Source organism: Rhea pennata, chromosome 13 (genome assembly GCF_028389875.1).
Source record: "Rhea pennata isolate bPtePen1 chromosome 13, bPtePen1.pri, whole genome shotgun sequence".
Classification (NCBI taxonomy): domain Eukaryota; kingdom Metazoa; phylum Chordata; class Aves; order Rheiformes; family Rheidae; genus Rhea; species Rhea pennata.
The window spans coordinates 20,066,972-20,087,797 of NC_084675.1; the positions used below are offsets into that span (position 1 = coordinate 20,066,972).

At 38.0% G+C, this 20,826-nt stretch overlaps 1 long non-coding RNA gene across 1 annotated transcript; it reads right to left on the reverse strand.

The window, feature by feature from the left end:
* Positions 1 to 13,895: 13,895 nt before the first annotated feature.
* On the reverse strand, positions 13,896 to 20,777 carry LOC134146410 (uncharacterized). Its single transcript, XR_009959843.1, has 3 exons — positions 20,670 to 20,777; positions 19,847 to 19,999; positions 13,896 to 14,339 (listed from the first exon to the last, which is right to left on the reverse strand). It is a non-coding gene; the product is annotated as an uncharacterized LOC134146410 (long non-coding RNA).
* Positions 20,778 to 20,826: the final 49 nt, after the last annotated feature.

Below are 20,826 nucleotides of genomic sequence, written 5' to 3' on the forward strand. Positions count from 1 at the left end.
GAGTCCTGAAAGCTCCACATGGGTTAATTTTGCAGATACATTGCTTTTTGAAGAATGCTTCATAGAAACACGTCACATAGACAACAACGGACTCATTTTCCAAAGCTGCTCTTCAATGCAACATCAGCAGCATAAGAGCAGCACAGATCATACAAGCTTCAAAAAAACGGTCACCAAGCTATTTCCTCTGCTGTCTCTCTGACATGAAACAGAGTTCACTGCTTCTGTGTTCCTGTGCCATTTATTTGAAATCAGTTTAAATTGGGTATTAAAAGTTGTAGATACTGTTCAATATAGAGAAAACAGACACAGAGTAAGGAACAAGCAACAGGGCATGAGTAAACAGTCTCCCGTCTCCTGTCACTCTCTCTTTGCAATGCCTTTTGTGGTCTCACAGGGTAAAAAAGGAGGAAAAGAAAAGAAAATTATTTGCTTCAGCTAGCAAGGGAAATCAGGAACAATTTTCCTTAAGTACTACCGAAAGTGAATTAAAATAAATCACTGAACTTAATGATTGTTCTGCAAGCAGCAGAATTCTTCAGTATTTTAATTCTCCTTTGATTCTTAATGGAGGGACAACAAAACACCTGCTCTTCCTCAGTTTTCTCCTGTTCCCTCTTTAGACCACAACTCTAACAACCTTGAATTTTAGCCCCCATCCTCCTGCCCACATGTATGTACGCACAGTCCATCGCACTCCGTTCATAGCAAATACACCATTTCAATTCCTAAGCATACATTTTCCCCTTCAGAAAAGCGAAACAACCGAACATCCCCTTCTCTCTGCAAAATGCACAGCATCTTTTGTGAACAAGACCAAAGAAATACAACAAATACGGAAATAAAATGTTGCTTCAGCTATGATGCCTGAGACTAATGGTTTTGATGTCTCTGAAAGAAATCCAGAGTTAGTAGAATGGAGGATTTTGTAGCTTGACTCTAGAACAAAATTGGTACCTATCATCATCACCAGCTTGGCAGAGCCACCATTTCAAGGGGCAAGAAATATTCCTCGCCTTCCTCATCCTTCCTACAAAGACCTCGAGGTCAGCAAGAAATGCCACAGCATCCTTCACATAATGCATTGTTTTTGACATGCTGCATGCCCAGACTCTCACTGTCCCTAGCACAGTGGCCTGGGCAAGAGTATTCTTCAGTAGAACTTACACACCCTGAGAGGAAACCATCAATGACTGCTACATCAAGCTAACTACATTACATAAATGAACTTCCTTTAAACCCCACCATCTGTCTCCTGGCACAGTGATTTGTCACAAAAAGAATTCAACAGCCCTATGGTTATGTTGCATTTTCAGTGAACTAGTTACGTTTTTAGAGGCAAAAGCAGAGGCTCAAATCAGGATGGAATATGTGTTCACGTGCAGCAGACTCTCAGTCTCGGTCACCTGTACTAGGTGCAGTAAGGACTTGCAAGAACGAGAGACAAAAGAGACCCTCTGTCATGTGTACCATGTGTGCTGTGACTTGCACTATTTTCAACAGTGAAGCAGAACCATCCACAACCCTGGCTAAAATTCGGATTAGGACCCCTCCAGTCTCTGATTTCTGATGATTAAAGGCTAGAGATGGCCTGGAGAGATGATACATGTCAGCATGAGTTATCAAAATACAATAACCAGACATTTAATAGAGGATTCATTTGTTTTTTTAACGAAAGGAACCATTTTGTTTAATGCAAGAGGTTTTAACTACCACCAGGTCTTCAGCATGAGAAGTTATTACACAGTGATAACCCATTTTGGAAAGGGAAGACAGCAAGGCCAAATTAAACTGGCAGGTTTGGAAATTTAAATTCAGTGGTAGTTCAGGTTATACACTACACTTAGGTAAAAAATCCTAATTCTATTTTAAAGGCTCATTTTCTACAAACGGCTGAACTGTTTAAGTTAAAGTGAATAAATACCTAATGAGCCATTAAAGTCTATAAGACTGTATGGCCTCCAGGCACGGGTACCTGGATTCAGCCAATTATAGTTCCATAAGATAAGATGAAGACATCAGGTTGTTATTGGAATATATAAAGGTTGAAGACACTGTTAATAAGTCACTACAGGATGTGATAAAATTGTTTAAACTGTTTAAAAACTCTGAATGTGTTTTGCTAGACATTTTTACTGCAAGGGTTTTCCCCCATAAAGTCTAATCCTTTCTTTGCACAGCCTTGGGAACTACACTCTGCAATATTGCATTAATACCAGAATGTGATTTGTATCTACATTTCCATGTTTTTAGCACATACTCTAGAGGTTATGAAATATTAATGGTGGCAATTCCTCAACCATGGCGTAGAAAGAATAGGAAGGAAAAAAAGAAATTAAGGAAATACCAAAAAAATGTTTATTAAAAAAAAAGCAACTGTACAAGAGAAGAGTCGTAAATAGTGAAAGCTATATTTGCCTTTAAGCAATACCAGTCTTATGGAAATTATTCAAACATAGCTCCTATCTATTCTTACATCTTTCCAAGCTGGAAAACTCTGCTTGTTTATAATTAGAATTTTTTTGCACTGAATCTGTTTAATAATCTTTAATTATCTTTCCGTACAGAAATATACAAGATTTGATTCTGCAATCCAAATATGTAACAAGAAATGTGAAAAATTACCCTAAAAACATAGGCACCAGTCTTGCAAATACATATATACATGCATAATTTTCATCCCATTGGTTTAAGTTTTCCAGTGGGAACTTTCATTTGTCCTCCTACCAATTTACCCATGGGGCATGTATTCTTCAAGCACCTTTGAAACAACGATTTTGTCTTTTTTTCTTTTTTAAAAACTCTTCAGTACCATCAGGCCATCAGTACCAAAAAGCTGCCAAAGTCAGGCCTGGCTAAACCACCCACTTTCAGGCTGACCATAACATTTCAGTGCTTCTTCTATTCTCTCCAAGTCTGTGTCTCTGTATCCATCTATTTTATCTTGCCTTTACCTGGAATACTTTTGGGGTAGACACTACCTTTTCTATTCTGTGTTTGTACGGCACTTTGTGCAATAGCAACTGATCTCTCTCTAAGGTTCCTTGCAACCCAGCTCAACTAACTAAAATAAAGGCAGGGCATCAAGGGCACAGTTAAAAGGACAGTTCACAGAGCCCAACTCTAAGCATATAATGAAATATGTAGAGAATACGAAGCTGTCTCATGGAGGCTGAAACATTTCATTTGTTAAAGTCACTGAGTGTTTTAGCATGAGAAAAATATTACAGTGCAATTTCCTTTGTGCCTTGCTCTCCTGTGACTTAAGTATTAGTTGTTTAAAAAATTGTGATTCTCTCCTAAGAACTACCATATAAAAGCCACAGACCATAGTATATTTCTCCCATCAAATTATAACCCTTCCAGACTGATCAAGGTTTATAACAGGCACATTTACACAGTTTCATTCCCCCGCCTTCTCACATAAATGTACTGAAGGTTAAAAGCACACAACATCACTACCAAAGCTTTGTTTCCCAGCTGCAACTATAACCTGCATGAAGACTTACGTTTACATCCTGGGCTAGGGAGCATCTCACCTTATCCCTTCTCACGTTCTCAGGCTTTGGGGCCAGGTGCTCCTGAATTATCACCTATGACTAATTCAGTTTCCCACTCTCACAACTCTATTCTGTTTTGGATCAAAATCACCAAAAGGAAAAAATCTTTCCACTAACTTATAGAACTGGATCCTCAGCTTCAGTAAGCCACCATAAATCAAGTGACAGCAACAGAAATAAGGCATACTATATCAATTTAGTGGCCAGCCTGTGGATCCTAAGAACAAACTAGCACAGTTGTTGCATCAAATCATACATCCTTGTCTCAATATTGTAGAATACAATCTTTATTCTTCCTATGCACATATTCCTTTTAACTTCTGTAAAAGGTGCCTAAATCCAGTTTTACTCAAGCTCGTGAAATCTGGAATACCAGTAGTGCAATGGAAAAACCACATTCCTTTCAGAATGTTTTACTGTTCTGAGCACCATCTTCCCAATGAATATATATATATATATAGATGCAACAGGCTGGAATTTAATGAAGCACTTCAGTAAGCATGCAGCTCTTCATGGCTGCGCAAATGAAGGGCTTTACTACATATCTTTGGAAAATATGGTATCAATATTCATCCTACAAGATGGTTTCGCTGATTTGAATCTCCTGATTTTACAGTTACCCATCTCATTAAGACCTTGCGACCAAGTCCCTGACTTCTCAGTGGTTTTCTTTATGACAGTGCAGTCTTTCCCTTTGAGCTCAAACTCACCGGCTCTGAGTTTGTTATAGACCCAAAAGAGGAAGGAGGGGGAGAAAAGACAGTTAAAGGCATACAACAAAGCAAATAAGGAATCTGATAGTGTGAAAAATACATTCTAAAGCACAGCAATCATATCACAGACAATATAGAGAGGCTGGAAGTTGGAGCATTCGACTACCTTCAAATTACTTTTGCATGAGCTCTGCTGTTTTGTGTGTTAAAGATTGTTCATAGTTGCAATTAAGTATTTCAGGTATCATAGACAACGGTGAGCCAATATCCTAATGATACCTGAAGTCATGACTATGTAATGCAATCTCCTTTTTATTACGGGAGGTTATTTTTTTTTATTTCTTGATTATATTTCCCAGTTATTTCTTTGCCTTTTATTTACTGTTACTATTATATATTATAAGGATGCTGCTAGATGCAGGCCAAAACCATAATTTAAAACCTGCTTTGAACAGTTGTGTGATTTTTGGCCTAAGATATATTGTTTTATATGTCCCAAAGTGTATTAAATATGTATCGATGACAGAACAAAAATGTGGTTTGGGTTTAGAAGTGCATACTAGTGAGATGTGTAAATTTTTTAAAGAGTGTTACAAATACTGTTTGTAATTTAAAGGACAGATTACCCATAGGTGGGATGAAAGTGAAAATAAGATTATTATTATTTTTTTAAATGACACATTCTTTGCTTATAGGAGAAGTGGAATAGAGTAAGTGGCATTTAATAGCAATACCGTAAAATGCATGTTTAATGTTCCCCAAGAAAAGAAAGACTTTCTTTTGGTCTGCAGTTATGAGAAGGAATTTAGAAAAAGATTAAAAAGAAAAAAAATAATCTCACACAGTATAAACTGTAAACTACATTTGCACTACAGTTTACAGCTGTCAAAAGTGAACACTGCAGGAAGTACCTGGGAAACTAGCTTGGCTAGGGAAAATTTTCCTATCTGGAATAGCAGCCAAAAAAACCCCAAAACAACAAGAAAAAAAAAAAAAATATCCTTAACAAACACTGTTCTGCAGATGAAGATTTCAAATTCCTTTGCCCAAAGTGTTGCCCTGCTTTGTTGGCGCTTTGTATGGATGAAACACTGTTAGTTTTAAGAACAGTCTACTAGGGCCCTAACCCAGCACCTAGATTTTGAATGCCAGAGCCAATCTTCCTTGCATTTTTATAGTCTCCAGCTTTGATAGCTGAAGTCATGCTTCACGACATTACTTCACTTTCAGTTTAAAAATAGTTAATGGCAATGCTTTGAAGTTACACAGCAACTTCCATCCCACCTTTTCTATGTACAAACCAACAACATTTATGTGAACAAGAATGGAATAGTACCCATTTTTGCAAAGGAGCCATCAGAGATTAAATTACTCATGAAAAATCAATCAGTAAATATTAGCCAGAAAGGATCCAGGAAGCAAGCAACCCTATGCCAAGCTTGGCCTGTAATTCTGCTCTCCTCATTCCCATGCGTAGGTTCCTGCTAATAGATTCTACTGCTTATCATGTACATGAAACGGAAGCTCCATCTTGCTGAATAAAGTGCTCAGGCAGTGATTCTGTATTTGAGATAGAAAACTGAATCTGCAAGGATACCACAGGAAGAAAGGCCTTCACTTATGTGCAGTATAATCAAGAACAACACCTGTCTTCAAAACTATAACCTCTGTAATAGTAATACTATAGTAACTAATAACAACTAATTCTTTAGGTCTAAAAAGATAATGAAAAGAATTTTTAAACCAATATTTTAATGCGTGTTACTTACCCAAGGATTTTTTTTTCTAAGAGCTCTGAAGGAGAATTTATTTTCTTACAAATCCTGTTCTCTTAAGCATATATAGCAAATCTCCTTTCTGTTTTGATGCTCATCAGCCCAGACAACAAGTGAGTTTAGCTCTCGGCAGCATTGTGGAACGGTTTGGTTATCTAGCAGGGGAGAAAGGCCAGCAAGGTGCAGGCTCTGGTATTGACTTAAAACACAAAGGATCGACCTGCCACCTGAGTGCCACTGACCTCCTGAATGAGGATGAATTGCATTCCGTGATGGTGCTACTCAGCTGCAGCAACTGCCAGAGCACTTAGCCAGATGGTAAGGCCTCTTTTCTCCGGCTCTCCCTGCCCCACCGACCTTTTTTCCAGGTGGACAAAGACCACTCGCAGTTATTCCTTGTCACCAGCATTTCTGGGGATGTGCTGAGCTTGTGTGGGCCACAAATCTGGCCTAGACAGTGCAGACAACCCAGCTGTGACTTTGATCACATCAGTTAGACTCTCTAGTCTCCATTTTTCCACTCTTAGATTAGCGAAATCTTGCTTTTCAAAATAATTAGATCTACAAACTAAAAAGTGAACACTAAGGTGCACTTCTTTGTACAGACACTAGTGATGTCTCTGCTTGTATAAATAACTGTGAATTAATGAAGAAAAGTGTCACACAAGCATAACTGAAGAAATCTTTTTATCCTTGGATTTGCTCAGTTTGCTCAGATACGACAAGAGAATCTGCCTAACCAGCTATTTTCTTCCAAATTAGTTTTAAGCAGAAACTTCTCACAATGGTAGAAAATAAAATCTTCATTTAACTTAGCACACATGAAATGCAATCCATTTACAGCTGTGCAATGTTTTGCAGGCTTTAAGTAGACTGAACATCCCTTCTTTGTAGATTAGATATTACTACCATTTTATAAAGAGGTAAAGTGAGACACATAGGGATTAAGACTAACAAAACACTGATTTTTGAGGCTCAGCAGGCGTGCTTTTCAGGGATGCCAAGAAAATATCTCTTCCTATGCTGGTTTAATTTGTAAGCTCTGACTGATTTTCCTTTACAATCTATTTATTGAGATAGATATCTACAATTTGTTATTAGTGATTGCTCAAGAAAAATTGGGACTGCTGAAGTTAATCTAGGGAGGAAGTGGGAGAGACTTGAGACCTGAATCTTAGCTTTCACATCTAGCTACAAAACCAATCTGGCTCCTAAAATAGTATTACACAAAGGGCTGGAAGGCCCTCTGAACCTGAAAAGAAAATAGATAAACCAAGGAGAAAAATTAATACACTTAAATTAAATATGGCAACAACAAATAAAACAACAGACAATTTGTTACATCCTATGGACTCTGCAGGAAAGCATTACATCCATTATTTCTTATTATTGCTCCAGGAAAGAAATGCACAGTGAAAGCAAAAAATGAAGTTAGCAATGATTTTTCACTCATGAACCTTTCTCCAGGGATGAGTTATAAAGCAAAAAATGTAGCCTAGAAGAAGAGAGTTAGAAAGCAGAGATTATCTAAGTTTATGTAGTTAGTGAGACACTCACACACACACACATTTACCACTATAGGGAAACACTAAACAGCACTTACACACTTTTTTTTACCTTATACATTAAAGAACCATTTAGATAAGTAGTGGTAAATCATTGTACGTTTTATGGCCAAAGCTGCAGTAGGTAACACAAGAGCATCCAGTCTAAGGCAAATTCTTTCTAAGGCTAAGCTGTCGTGTTGGATCTGGGTGCTCACATCTGGGTTAGTTACTGGAGTGACTGTGCATGCTCTGTGCACGGCTATCTCTTCCCAGGACTACTGTGCACAATTTAAGTAAACTAGCTATCTAACATGGCTCTGTGTTGCTTATATCTAATCCTGGGAAAGCTAAACGCTGAGACTCCCTAACATCTACCGCTTCTCAGAGGACCTAGCTAACACTAAAGCAATTATCTGTGTAAAACTGCTCATGAGATAGGCTGAACTCTCAAAGACACTTGAGCAGGTGGTCAGACAGACCACAACGAAGAGGTGTGACATAAAAAGAATATAAAGAGTTTTCAAACACAGAGTGACAGCAGAGGGAGTCCAGCTGGAAAAGGTTCCGAAGTATTGATCTTTTAAGTAGTTCAGAAACATCATAGAGTGGTAAGAATCTGGGGTGATAGACATTAGATCAAAAGTAATGCCACATGAAGAGCTGCATCTAACAACATGGAACATACAGGACATTAGATGTTGAAATGCAAAAAATAAGTAAACAGAGGAAAGGCTAGTGGAAATATGGAAAGAAACAAGAATATGTGGAGTGCACACGCTATGCACAGAGTGGAATAGCTAAAAACCCATCAGAAGCCAGCACAAAATGAGGTTACTATTTAATAAATTTGCACCAGCTGTTCAGCGGAGGATGGAGAGATTATGTTCATTACTTTATAAATTCAAGTGCCAAATCAAATCCTAGAATCACTGGGTATGTTTTTTTTCGGCTGCAAACCAGGATAAGAGTAAATTCCTTTGCAGAAGCATTGAAATGAAGCAAAAAATGTATTTTCTGCCTCTCAAAGCACTTTAAAATGAGATAGATTGGAAGTCTTAGTACTTGCCAATCTAGAACCCTTCCAGTCTGTCATCAGCCAAACACAATCCTAGAACAACTAGCCTCAGTGTAACTCCCAGTTCTGTGAAGGACAGAACACACAAACTCCTTGGCTGCAGCTCTTGGCTCAGCAGTACTGGCAGAGAAGGAGACCTAGCAGAGCCCTAGGGAAGACACTCTGGCCTCATTACTTCTCCACTTTTATCATCTCCCCTTTAAAGAGGCAAGAAGATGGCAAACACGGGTTGCCTTTCTTATAACTGGTAGGATGGATGCTCACTCAGACCTGAAACCACTTAAATTCATAGGTCTAGACCTGGGTCCCAGTCAGTATATCACAAAGCTTATGAGCTCAGGGCAATCATTTCATTAATGTCCCTGTTTGACATCCAAACTGGAGCTAGCTCACATCTGTCCAGCTTGGAGCATAGATAGTGGAGGCTCGATTTGTCTGATATAATTTGATACAATGTTGATACAACCCATAGTCCTAATTCATCAGAGTACTTCTCTAATTAAAGCCAAATAAAAGGGCCACTGTAGGCTTAAGACTGGGCACACATTTACATAGCTTGTTACACTGCAGCTAATAGACTGAAGGCTCTGGAAGATCCCCCGATAGAGTGTTTATAGTCTCACCTAGACCCCTTTCATGGGTTTCGCTGGGAAATATCTTGGGTTGAATTATTGATCATGTAAATAAATAGAGATGGAGAGAGCTGATATACTTCCAAAGCGAAAACAAAGAACCAGAGGAAGAGAAGGAAATGGTAAAATAGGGAAAAGCTGAAGTATGAAGTATACACACTACCTATATTAAAGGATTCTAGGACAGAATAATATTAGCCCTTCTGGCTCATGTTAATACTTTGGTTAAATCATTTAAGTAGATTAGAAAGAATTATGGATCCTACTGGAAGAAAAAAGAAAAGTATAACTAGGTAGTGTGAACGCTTAATATGTATATGGCTACCAACAAAGCACTGCCATGGAATAGAAGATGTGGCCAAGCAGACCTATTCGGTTTGTGAGGGAAGAATTAGTGAGAAAAATTAAGAGTTTGAAAGTTTAAGCTTTACCTGTTCCTTTCTGATGATTTCTATGTTCAGCTGCTCTCTGCCCTTTGGAAAAATTTCAAGATAAATTCCTTCTCTCAGAAAACAGTAACACCAAGCCACTTAAGCAAGGGTTGGAAAAACAATCTTGTATCTTCACGTGGCCTAATTTGCTTTGTAGTGATTGGGCTGTATCCTAGCTAGGGTAAGCTGGCAAAGTTCCACTGAGTCAATAACCTAATCCCTAATGCTAAGGCTGCTCTGATTTGTCCCCCTACAGCTGATATTTGGATAAACTAAACATTACATTCTTCTCATTTTTATTCATATGAAAGATTTTGAAATATAACTTAAGATTACTCCTAAAATAACCTGCAATAAAAGTATAACACCGGGTATAACACCATGTTATCATGTCCTCTCTAGAACCTAAGAGATATGGATGGATTTAGCATAAAGTATCAAATATGTGTTGTTAACATTCAAAAGACTGGCTTCTTTATTGTCTCCAGATTTGTTTCATTTTCTGCTTCCAGTGTTGTTTATCAGACCTCACACTTACTTAACTGGACTGCTTGCCAGTTAGATGCACAGCAAAATTCTACTCAGAGAACAGATAAAACACAAAGTTTAAAAAATAGATAAGTACCTTTTTTTTTGAGCATGCAGAAACAGAACATTTCAAATTTCTCCAAAAAAAACTTCAAGGACATCAGAATGTCCAGGGCAAACTGACACTGACCCAGCAAAAGTGAAACCTGTGATCACTTTCCCTTTAATCCAGTTTCCCTCTGCAGTCACCTTTTGCTTACTCTTCTTAGTTGATACTTTTTTTCTTATTTTGAAATGATCCCAAGACCTCTTTGCTATATCCTGAACTGAAGCTTCTGTACTCTCCAAGAGGCTGAAGAACACCTCTAGATCAAGGCACCAAACACAACTGTAAACACACAAACCATGATCTCCTTATTCAGGTGCATACATATATGACTTAAGACTGATTAAATATAGGAACAAATTTTCCAGAAGATGACACTTCATTACCATCACAAAGAAAATATTTGCTATCTGAAGTACAGTATAAAAGAATTAACTAAAGCTAGGTGAAACAGTAGTAATATAATAATTTACTTTGCACAGCAAAAAAAAATTGCACTTGTGAAAGATATCTAAAGGCTATCACAGAGACTTTGAGATCTGTAACAATCCATAGATATTTGCTAAGGATTTTACCTCTTCCAGGTTTGGGATAGAAGTGTAAAGAATTGCAATAAAAAGGCTAAAATTGGTGTGAATGGAGAATAAATGAGAATGTTTGGGTGTGGAGGCACACAGCAGGAACAGAGCTCTCAGAGCCTGTGTCCATGCCACCAAATTAGCAGGTCATCAAGGGGTATACAAGGGTACAAAAAGGAATGGTTGAAATTTGCACCATCCTACGACTGTGATCACCAACCTAAGAAGAACCCAAGAGACCCGAGGAAGACTTGACAACTGGTGCCCCTGCTCTTACATGTCCTCAGAATTGATCCTGGACACAAATATTGTGGTGCCTGTCTGCTGGCCAGACAGCACGAACACCCCAGTGTCTGATGGCTGGCAGACTTCTTGGATACCACACGTTCTGGTCCTTGGGAGTATGAGACAGAGTGTAAGCGAGCAAAAGCTGCTTCACTTCCGTTTTTATTTTTAATAAAACCACCTTCTTCTGTAACGTCTGGATTTTTGCTATATTGTTGATACAATGCTGCAACAGTATTTCTTACAGAACTTATAAAAAAATGATGTGGATCAGGACTTTAATCGTATTACTGATTATGGCTATTTTCTGATTTACTTGGATTAGAGTTATTTGGCTAACTTTCCCCTCAAAACGTTTTGATATCTCTCATTGCTGAACATGTGTGACCACTATAGGATAGCCTGTCACTCTCTGAACAAGCTTATGAAATTTGCTTCCTATGTATAGACATACCCTAGTGAGAGAAGGTAAATATCATTTTTCCTTTTCTTCACTCTTTAAAAAGGGCAATTCCCTAGAAGTTTTCAGTAATATGCCATCGTTTGATGTGAAAGGCTCAGCTGAGACCGTAATATAAGTGTCAGCCATTTGACTGACACTTTTCACAGTATGTGAGGAAATGTGCTTTTTTTCTTTCTCACCTCCATGAAATTTTGATGAAAAATTTGTGTTTATGCTGCTAAGCATTGGTAGTTGGTCCTCAACAACATAACATTTCAGGGGCAAATGCTGACTCCTCCTGTAAAGAAAGCTAACAGAATCTAAACTGGAGCTGTATCCCTATAAAGCCCAATAAATCTGTAGGCCCTTTTCATGCAATGATTACCAGGGAGCTGCCACCGAGTGTATTACTCGCTACTTAACAAAAGTACAATAAAAAAAAAGCGCCATTAACAAACATTTTGTATCTGAGAAAGAAGGTATCTTATTTTTAAGAAAAAAAGGGGTTTTTTTTTTCTTTTTTTCTTCTTTTTAATCTGTTAGAAGTCTGCCTATTGGAGAGCTGAGATTCACCAAAGACATTTTAGAAGCAAACCCCTGCTCCAAAAGCATGCCTCTGGCACTGAAGTACGGTTGTGAAAACTGGCCTTTTAATAGTGGCTTCTAAGGAGCTTTGGACTACATTTACTCAATTTGCCTGGCCTGTGAGATGATGCTGGGACCACGCTAGATTTCTTCACACCAGTTCAGGTGTTTCTGTAAGTTAAAGAAGCCGTATATGTGTGAGGATATAAGCTACGTGCTCTTCTCTCTGGGAGGAGCTAGATGAAATTTCAGGCTCAGTTGAGAAAGTCAGTCTAACACTTCACCCTTTTTCGCTTCTCTTTTCTGTTTTACTGTTCGCCCACATTTCCTCAGAGTTTGTGAGAAGCAGCATACAAATAACATCTTTATGTTGTGAATCTGACCATGTTTAAATTCAAGCAAGCCAGGAATTAATTACTGTGTTAAAATCAGTACATAAATCCAGGCCCTATTGGAATTAATATCAAAGCACTTTTCACCAAGGGCAAGACTTCATTTACTGGATTTACACTGGTCTAAAGTCAGTGTCAGTAGGTCAGAGTCAGGGTAGCTACAAATGCCCGCCCTGTCAGTGATGGAGCACAGCCGCTTTCTGTATCTTCAGTTTTCTTATTGCCTTAACACATGCAAATTATGTGCATTTCTATAGGGGGTGGGGTTTTTTGTTGTTTTCTTTTGCTTTAGTATCCTCAGTTAATTCCCTATTAAAAATGATTTTCAGCCATTCTCAGTAGGGTATTATTTTTGTTTTGGGGTGGAAGGAAGAGAGAGCAACAAGCAATGATGAAAAGAGATTAAGAATGGCAGAGTAACAACGCACAGGAATAAATATTGAAGCTATTTTAGTCTAATACTAAGAACCTAATCAGAAGGAGTGGACCTAAGTGTACACTATGGTACACGATGGGAGCATTCAAACAGCAGAAGCATTTGTAACCTCTTGAGTAAGTTTGTCAGAATATTCTCTATTTTTTTTTTAGATCTATACTTAAAACTGTTTCAGAACAATGCTATTTGCATATTCCACGACTCCATTTTGAACGTATTTATCAGACATATGCTATTCAGTGGTGGGTGTGTAAAATGTTCTCTATCCATTAACTATTATGCTCTTCTAAATTTAGGTTTCACTGCAACAGGCAGCTGTTTGACAGCGAATAAACTCCTGGGGACAGCAGCAAATCAAATTGAATATAACTCTACAGAGCTATCATAGAGGCTGCATGATTTGATAGGCTGCATATAAGAGCAATAAGCACACAAAGGAAGAGTAGACCTGAGATAAATCAAGATAGAACAAATGAGCAAGCAGACAGACAAATTGCTATTGGCTCCATGAAAGTCATTAGGAGTTTTGATGATGATTTCAACAGAACCCCTATTTCAGCTGTCTATCTCTGAGCAGAAAGTTTTTTATCGTACAGAAATCAGATTATCTAAATATGGTTTTCTTCTTCACTACTTTTATAAGCTTGGTCATGGGGAACAATGCTCACTGATGTGCGAATAAATAAGCTCACTGAGAAAAAAAACACAGGCACAATATGCTAATAGCCAAGATTTCATTCACTCTCTTTCTTCGTATTTATTTTCCTCATACAAAACTGTATGCAGAATAGAGTTTACTAGGGGCTATTTACATACAAATCACCTTGTAAATCGTAAAGAAAATGATTTGATTACTTCAAGCAACAAGACCCGCATATTCATTCCTCCCCAGCATTGGGCTATTCTCATTAAGAACTTCTCTACAAACCAGACAATATGAGTGTTTTCTTCACTCCTTTTCTATTCTGTACGCATCAAAGCCTATCAAATACATATTGATACTATATAAACACTCTACGCAAATAGGGAGGGAGAAGAGAAAGTGAAAGAACTGCCATCATAATGAATAAATTCCTCTTGATAAATCCTATTACTTTAACAATGACCTAAGCTTAAAAATGTACACTTCAGGGAAGTGCAAAGTGCTCACTTGATACCTTACTTCAATATATTTTATATCGAAAATCTGTTCTTTCAATACTTCGTCAGCCACTTGTTTCAGCCTGAACGTACCCGACTCTTCAGCTTTTCATTCTGAAAAATAAATGATAAATCTATGTAGAGTGAAAACAACTGTGTCCTGTTTTAAAAGCCTTCATTTCTGTATCACTCATTCTCTATTAACACTCTTTCCCACCTAACATTTCACTTGGCTCTTGATTAAACTGTGTACTTGTGGCCTACAACAATAGCCTTTTTCAAAAAATCTTTTTCTGTCCAATCTCATCTTAATCACATTCATAACAAGAAACATAAAATACACCTATGCTGCTCACAGTGTAATTTCTTACTGCCAAAGACAACCTCTGTTTTCCACCACAGATCTGCAAGTCACCCCTCTACAGGCTGATTGGGAAGAGATGGGATGGAAACAGTAGGTAGATGTCCCTAATTAGGCTAGCCCAGTACTATTTTAAGAACACTGTATTTTCAGTTGCCTATGCCAAATTAGTCCATTCAGCATTAAACCCTGTGTAACCTCTACAGCACTGTAAGTATTTGCTGTTAAAATTTTTGAGCAAGAAGTACTGAGTATTCTTTCAGAACAAAGTTAGGAAAAGCAATGGACAGCTGAGCAGCACAGATCCAACGTCCACCCACAGAACTAACTTCTTGTTTGGGCCTCTTGCTCAGATTTTCTCTAAGATTCTGGAGCACCACCCCAAAACCAAACTTCTACAGGCACAAGTGGGCTTTCTTCCATTGTTTCTGAGTGCCCAGCAAGAGACTGGTGAGTCCCAGTTCATGCAGCCGTCAAGCAGTGTAGCCTACAGCACAAACTTAAAAGAGTGTGCACTCTGCCCAGGTAACGTACTACAAAGTACTAGCCCCAATCAAGCTGCACTCGTCATGGGCTCTCAAGATTAGTGGGATTCTTTTGATATGCATGGCTCTGCAGCACAGCTCCCCGACTTCTACGGCAGCAGAAATAACCATCCCTTCAAGCACTGCCGTGACATGCATCTCTAACAGAATCTACAACTGTCACATTAAAGAAAGGCTTGACTAGTGCGCCATAAATAAAGCATTGAGCTTCAGTTTTGAGTAGGAGATCAAAGATCTATGGTGTAATATGTATTTCAAACACAGAACTATTTGAAATTTGGTTAGCATTCAAAGCTGATTATTCAAAAAAACAATTAAAACTTTATGCTTTTCCTAAAGCCACCTTTTTAACTTTTAGTATAACTCTTCCTAAGAGCTTACAGTAAGCGTATGAACTTTCAAGGCCATCTTGTCAGGAGAATATTCTTTGGGAAAAAAAACAACATTTACATAAAAATGCAAGCAAATGCATCTTAAAAATTTAAATTGCACTTTAAATACTGTTCTGCAACATAAAGCCCATTTAAGTATATTCTTAGGTACAGATTGTAGGAACTTAATGATTTTTTTCACTATTTAAAGTTTTTGCACCATTTCCTTTTTCTGTAATTAAGCAGAAATAACCTAGATTGTTTTAATTCTCATTCTTTCCCTCTCTCCCCCCCCCCAAATCCCAAATTCCAACTCCAGTTAAGATTCAGTAAATGATTCCAGTCTAATCCCCAGTAATTGGGTTAATGAGTTTTCTGGTTTAAAAATCACACTGGGATGGGAACTTGATACATTTGTTTTGGCAAATTAGTTACCTTAATTTTCCTTTGTATTTGCAGTTGTTTCAGAAAGAAAAAGGGTTGATTAGTTCCAACTGTGGTAGAAAAAACTTCATTGATTACCATTTCATAAAAATGGAACAAGGATATCTTTTATTTCCTCATGATCCTATCAAGCCAATCCCTGTCTAGTAGTTAGTAGTTCTTTTAACAGGACTTTGTCATGACTCAGCATCTGCAAATAAACTGAACATCCTCCATTTAAGTAATATTTTGGACTCTCATCACCCATCCAAGGCATATCTTGGAACACAAGTCCTGCTTAACTCCATCCAACTTCTACAGAGAAAGACACCCTACTTCTCTGATAAGAAAAATTGCGTAAACTGATCATAAAACAAGCATAAGTGACAAAGTAACATTATTTCTATTGATTTGCTTTCAAAAGCGTGATGCAGCTGTGAAACTGTGATGCACAGCACGCAGAGCACAGCAACTATCTTTGCTTACGAAGGAAGCAAGCCACTGAAAGCAGCCACCACCTTTCTTTCTCTCTAGGTACAAGGAAACAAAAGCTCCAACAACAATGGCCTGAAAGTCAAGGATCCAGGCTGAAGGATCAAGATGCTTGGCAAAGCCTACTGGCAAAACCTATCCCCTTACCTAGTCAATCACAGTATTACATTACGGTGGGATTTCCAGCAGGAGTTGTAATCAGGCACGTTCCTATGAGGAGTAAATGCCAATGAGATTTATTAATATCTTGCTCTCCCTTATGCTGCAGAATGCACTGCGTTGTCAAAAGATAAGGGCAACCAAGAAAATAAATGAGGGTAAAACATAAAGCAGCCTCTGATCCGAACATGTCAATATTCCTCCTCCAATACATCAAGGGCTGAAATGAGCTCTGACATGAAAGTTGAAATCCTACAGGCAGCATTAAAAATGTTTCCAGATACTTCACATTTTATAATGCTACTGACTGCCTCTGTACTTTTACATCATGATCTAGAGCATAATGATCGTTTCAGCAGTACTGGCTAAGTAATACCTGTAGTCCAACCACTGCCATGTACCCAACGCAGAAGCTTACATGTCTGCCTGTTCAGACACCAGAACAAAATTAAAACTGTGAAGGCTGCCAAAGAGTACATGTAAGCCAGTACTAGAAAGCTGTGACTTTACCAAGTAATTCTGTTTTTCCTGCGCCTCATTTTAGAACCAAACAGCAGAAGTGATAGATTTTAAGCGATTGCCATTAATACCCGTTTTCCATCCATGAGACAACTTTGAGCATTATTCTACAGCCCACACCTTGATAACTATAGTGATATTGGTATCCTTTAATTTTGTTAATGTAACAGCAGCAAAATAGTTGATTCCCGAGAGAAACATTTGAGCAGCTCTTTAATTTTCAGGACAATAAGGGGAAGGGCTGCAGCATGGCTCTCACATGCACAAGCGGTTACAGCTTTGGTTGGCACTGTGGCAGCTTTCAGGCATGACAGTTCAGATACGACAGTGCAGTACAGCTGGCTTTCTAACATGACCCACACGTGGCTGTAAGACTTTTCAAAGGTTAGCAATAAAAAGTATTTGCTATTACATGAAGATGTTAGCTGAGATGCCATACAGAAGTAACAGGAAAAGCAGAATATATTTATTAGCTCTTCATCTGATGAACAACTTGCAGAAGAGAAAACCTGCAAATGATTTCAGCCTTGACACTTAGAAGTGAAACATATTTCCTCCAGTGTTACATACCCTAAATTCATCATCCAATACATTCTCTAAAGTACATTACTACAGTAGGAGGAACAATGATTTTAAGGTTTAGTGTTTCAGCTTCCTCAAAGGACAGACTGTCGCCTCTTCCTCAACACTATGTCCATGCTCTTCAGAACTGGCTTAACAATTTTTACACATTGAAAGAAAAAGGAAAAAAAAAGTCTTCTATCTATTTTCTGAGCTGTGAAGACTCACTTTGACAGAATAAGATAAAACCTATTCCAATGGCATGCCCATTGCCCTAGGAAGTAGTACAGATGGTGAGTATTTCCTTTTCCTTTTCAGCACTGTTCATATTAAAATCACTTTTTAGTAGCAACCTGGAAAATCTAAGCACCACTGTACATTTAGAGTCAATGCACAGTGAAAGAATACTAACAGTAACTAACAGTCAGTGGTATTTATGAGCAAAGACGTCCTACCTTGTGTTTAAAATTGTACTGTGATTGAAACACAGAATTCACTTTTGGAATTTTTTGCCTCTAATTGCTAGCTTATCAATATAACAGTAAAGTGACCTCAGAAAGTAGAGCAAAACCAATTACCAAAACTTTAACAACTGCTCAAGAGGAAATAACTCGGTAGGTGCTAAGGTTCTGATGGAGTACAGATGTCATAGAACAAATATAACCATCCATAATAGCTCAAGTAAAATGCTGTTAGAACTTTGCCTTTAATCTACTTCTAAACCCCACATCTCAAGAACTTTAATACAATCCACAGGAGCTATTCTAAATTAAATTGTTTTGACTTCCATTTCGGGAAATACCTTGTAATTCAAAGTCAAGAGAAATGTAGTATATGCATGAGGTAAGGTAGAAGGGGTAGATTGATTCATGACATACTAACTAAACTACACGGGCAAGTAGCTCAGCAGTCAGTCCTACAGCTACAGAGTACAGGAATCTATTAGAATTGGCGAGAAACTCCTACGGCTGGTTTGACATGACCACATACCAGGGTCTGTCTTCCTGATTTTAAAAACAGTACGAAGAAAAGAGAGACACATCTGCTTCCCTTACACGGAGGACAGATCTAGGCACACTAAAAAAAAGAATGTGTGGATTAGATGCAACGAGCCAGAGCTCTGGGGACATAACTGAAGTGGTGAGAAAGTGCTGGCAGTTTCGTTTTTGTTCTTTGTAAGACACAAGCATTTCACGTCATTGAACCAATTCTCATACTTACATTTGTTTGTGGTTACAAATGGAAAAAGCCCTTTATCCTTTGAATGCAGCCTTTAAGACAATAGGATTGTGCTGTATTTGCAATAAAGCCTTAGCTCTGTTTGAACTGTGCCCAGGTGATTGCACATTTGACCATCCTGATCAGCTCTTACTGTTGCACCATTCAAAATCATTTTATTTTCAGAAATCATCATTTGAAGTAAATGAACTGGCTTCCTTAGACTTGAAAAGCTTAACACAACGAGAGGAGGTTTTACTTCCCCATTCCTCCCAGCCAAGAACGACTTGTATGTATCCACCGCACATAAATTTCACCTTGAAACATTATTTGTGTAAAAGAAAGTATTTCCCAAAGCTTAGAAAATCCCAACAGAAAAAAGAACGAGCTCTATTCAGAATAAAAGTTGCATGCCTGTAGTAATTTTTCTGGTAACTGACTAGCAAAATCACATTCTACATACAAAACTCTATGAGTAGTCTTTTCAATTATCTAGTCTGATACTCAAAGCTGCAAATAGCTTACCTTTTGGGAAAAAGTGCTTGGAAAATGTTTTTGCTCTGATTCTTTAAAAAAAAGTTACTCCCAAAATGTTCATTTTCTGGGACTAAGACTTGCAAATGAAATTTCAGGTGAAATATTAAAAAAAAAATCCAATTCTTTAAAAATTTTGGTTTGAAAACAGGGAAAAGTGGGAACCAGGTCCTTCATGTAATAATGCCACTCTGGTGGAAGATATGGCTGAATTCACCCAAGAGATTATATACATTTGACTCTCATCATCCATCCATCACTCCTCCTCCTTTCTAGCCTGAAGTGTCTTTTAGTCATTGTTCCATTTAGTCCAACTGTTCTGTATCTTCAAACAACTTGCACCATTTCTTGAGGATGAACTACTGACTTAGATTTTAAGATCTTCAATCTGAAGTACTCTAAAGACTATATACACCTGTGAATGCACACACTACTTACCACAGCTAGTTTTCCAAAAGCTATCATATGGGAATCACTTCAAAGCTGCTTCCTCGAGTTGGCCAGTACAGAGTTGCTTCTCCAAAAATCTCTCACCAAAAGCTTCCAGTACTTTGAGTGTTTAATCCTTAGGCTATAACTCCACAAATGAGACTAAAGAAAGAGTAATCAATATACAGATTTTTCTATAGGTCTAAAGTGTTTTCCAGTGCACATTCAGAAAGTTAATCCAGAGGCAATGCAAAAAAGTACGTATCTTCTGGCTCATACCATATTGCCTCTAGCAAATGCACTGAAAACACTACTCTTAGGTTTTTTTTAGTGGTTTTAGCAACTGTAAAATTGCTGGATGCACCTTGCCTGCAAGGGGTTGTGAACTTCTTTTTTTAATCATTGTATCTGATGAAAATAAATAGATTTACCTCAATTTGTTTATAGATGAGAAACCTAGTGACTCAAGTGTGCCTTTTTTTGGGGTAGGGGGGTGGGGAGGGTGGGAATTATTCTTAAAAACACAATGAAAGCAACACAGTATAGGATAGGTGCCACTGCAAATCAGTGACTGGCTGTTATGCAAAGATGTCTTTGCTCTGAAAGGAACAACAGGCAGGGAACCTCTAAATCTCTGCTTTAATCATCACTGTTGTGATGTTCACTATCACCAGAATTTAAATGCAAGCTTTTCTCCGTTTAGAAGACATCTATAATAGGTTACCATAATAGGTAAGCCTGAAGGATGGCATTTCTTCTAAATAACGAATATAAAAAAGATGTATCCAATTACACAAGTTCATTCTAGGAGAAAGGCTAATTGGACACTTACAGTTTTACCAGCTTCTGTTTTCATACAGGAGCAGGAACTCCATTCCTTTCAATTCCTTTGCACAATTCTTCTCTTAAAAAGAAGACCGGGATTTGGCCAGAGGGGGAAGAAATCAGAAATTCCAAAACACTCAGCATCAAAATCTGCTAAGAAGATG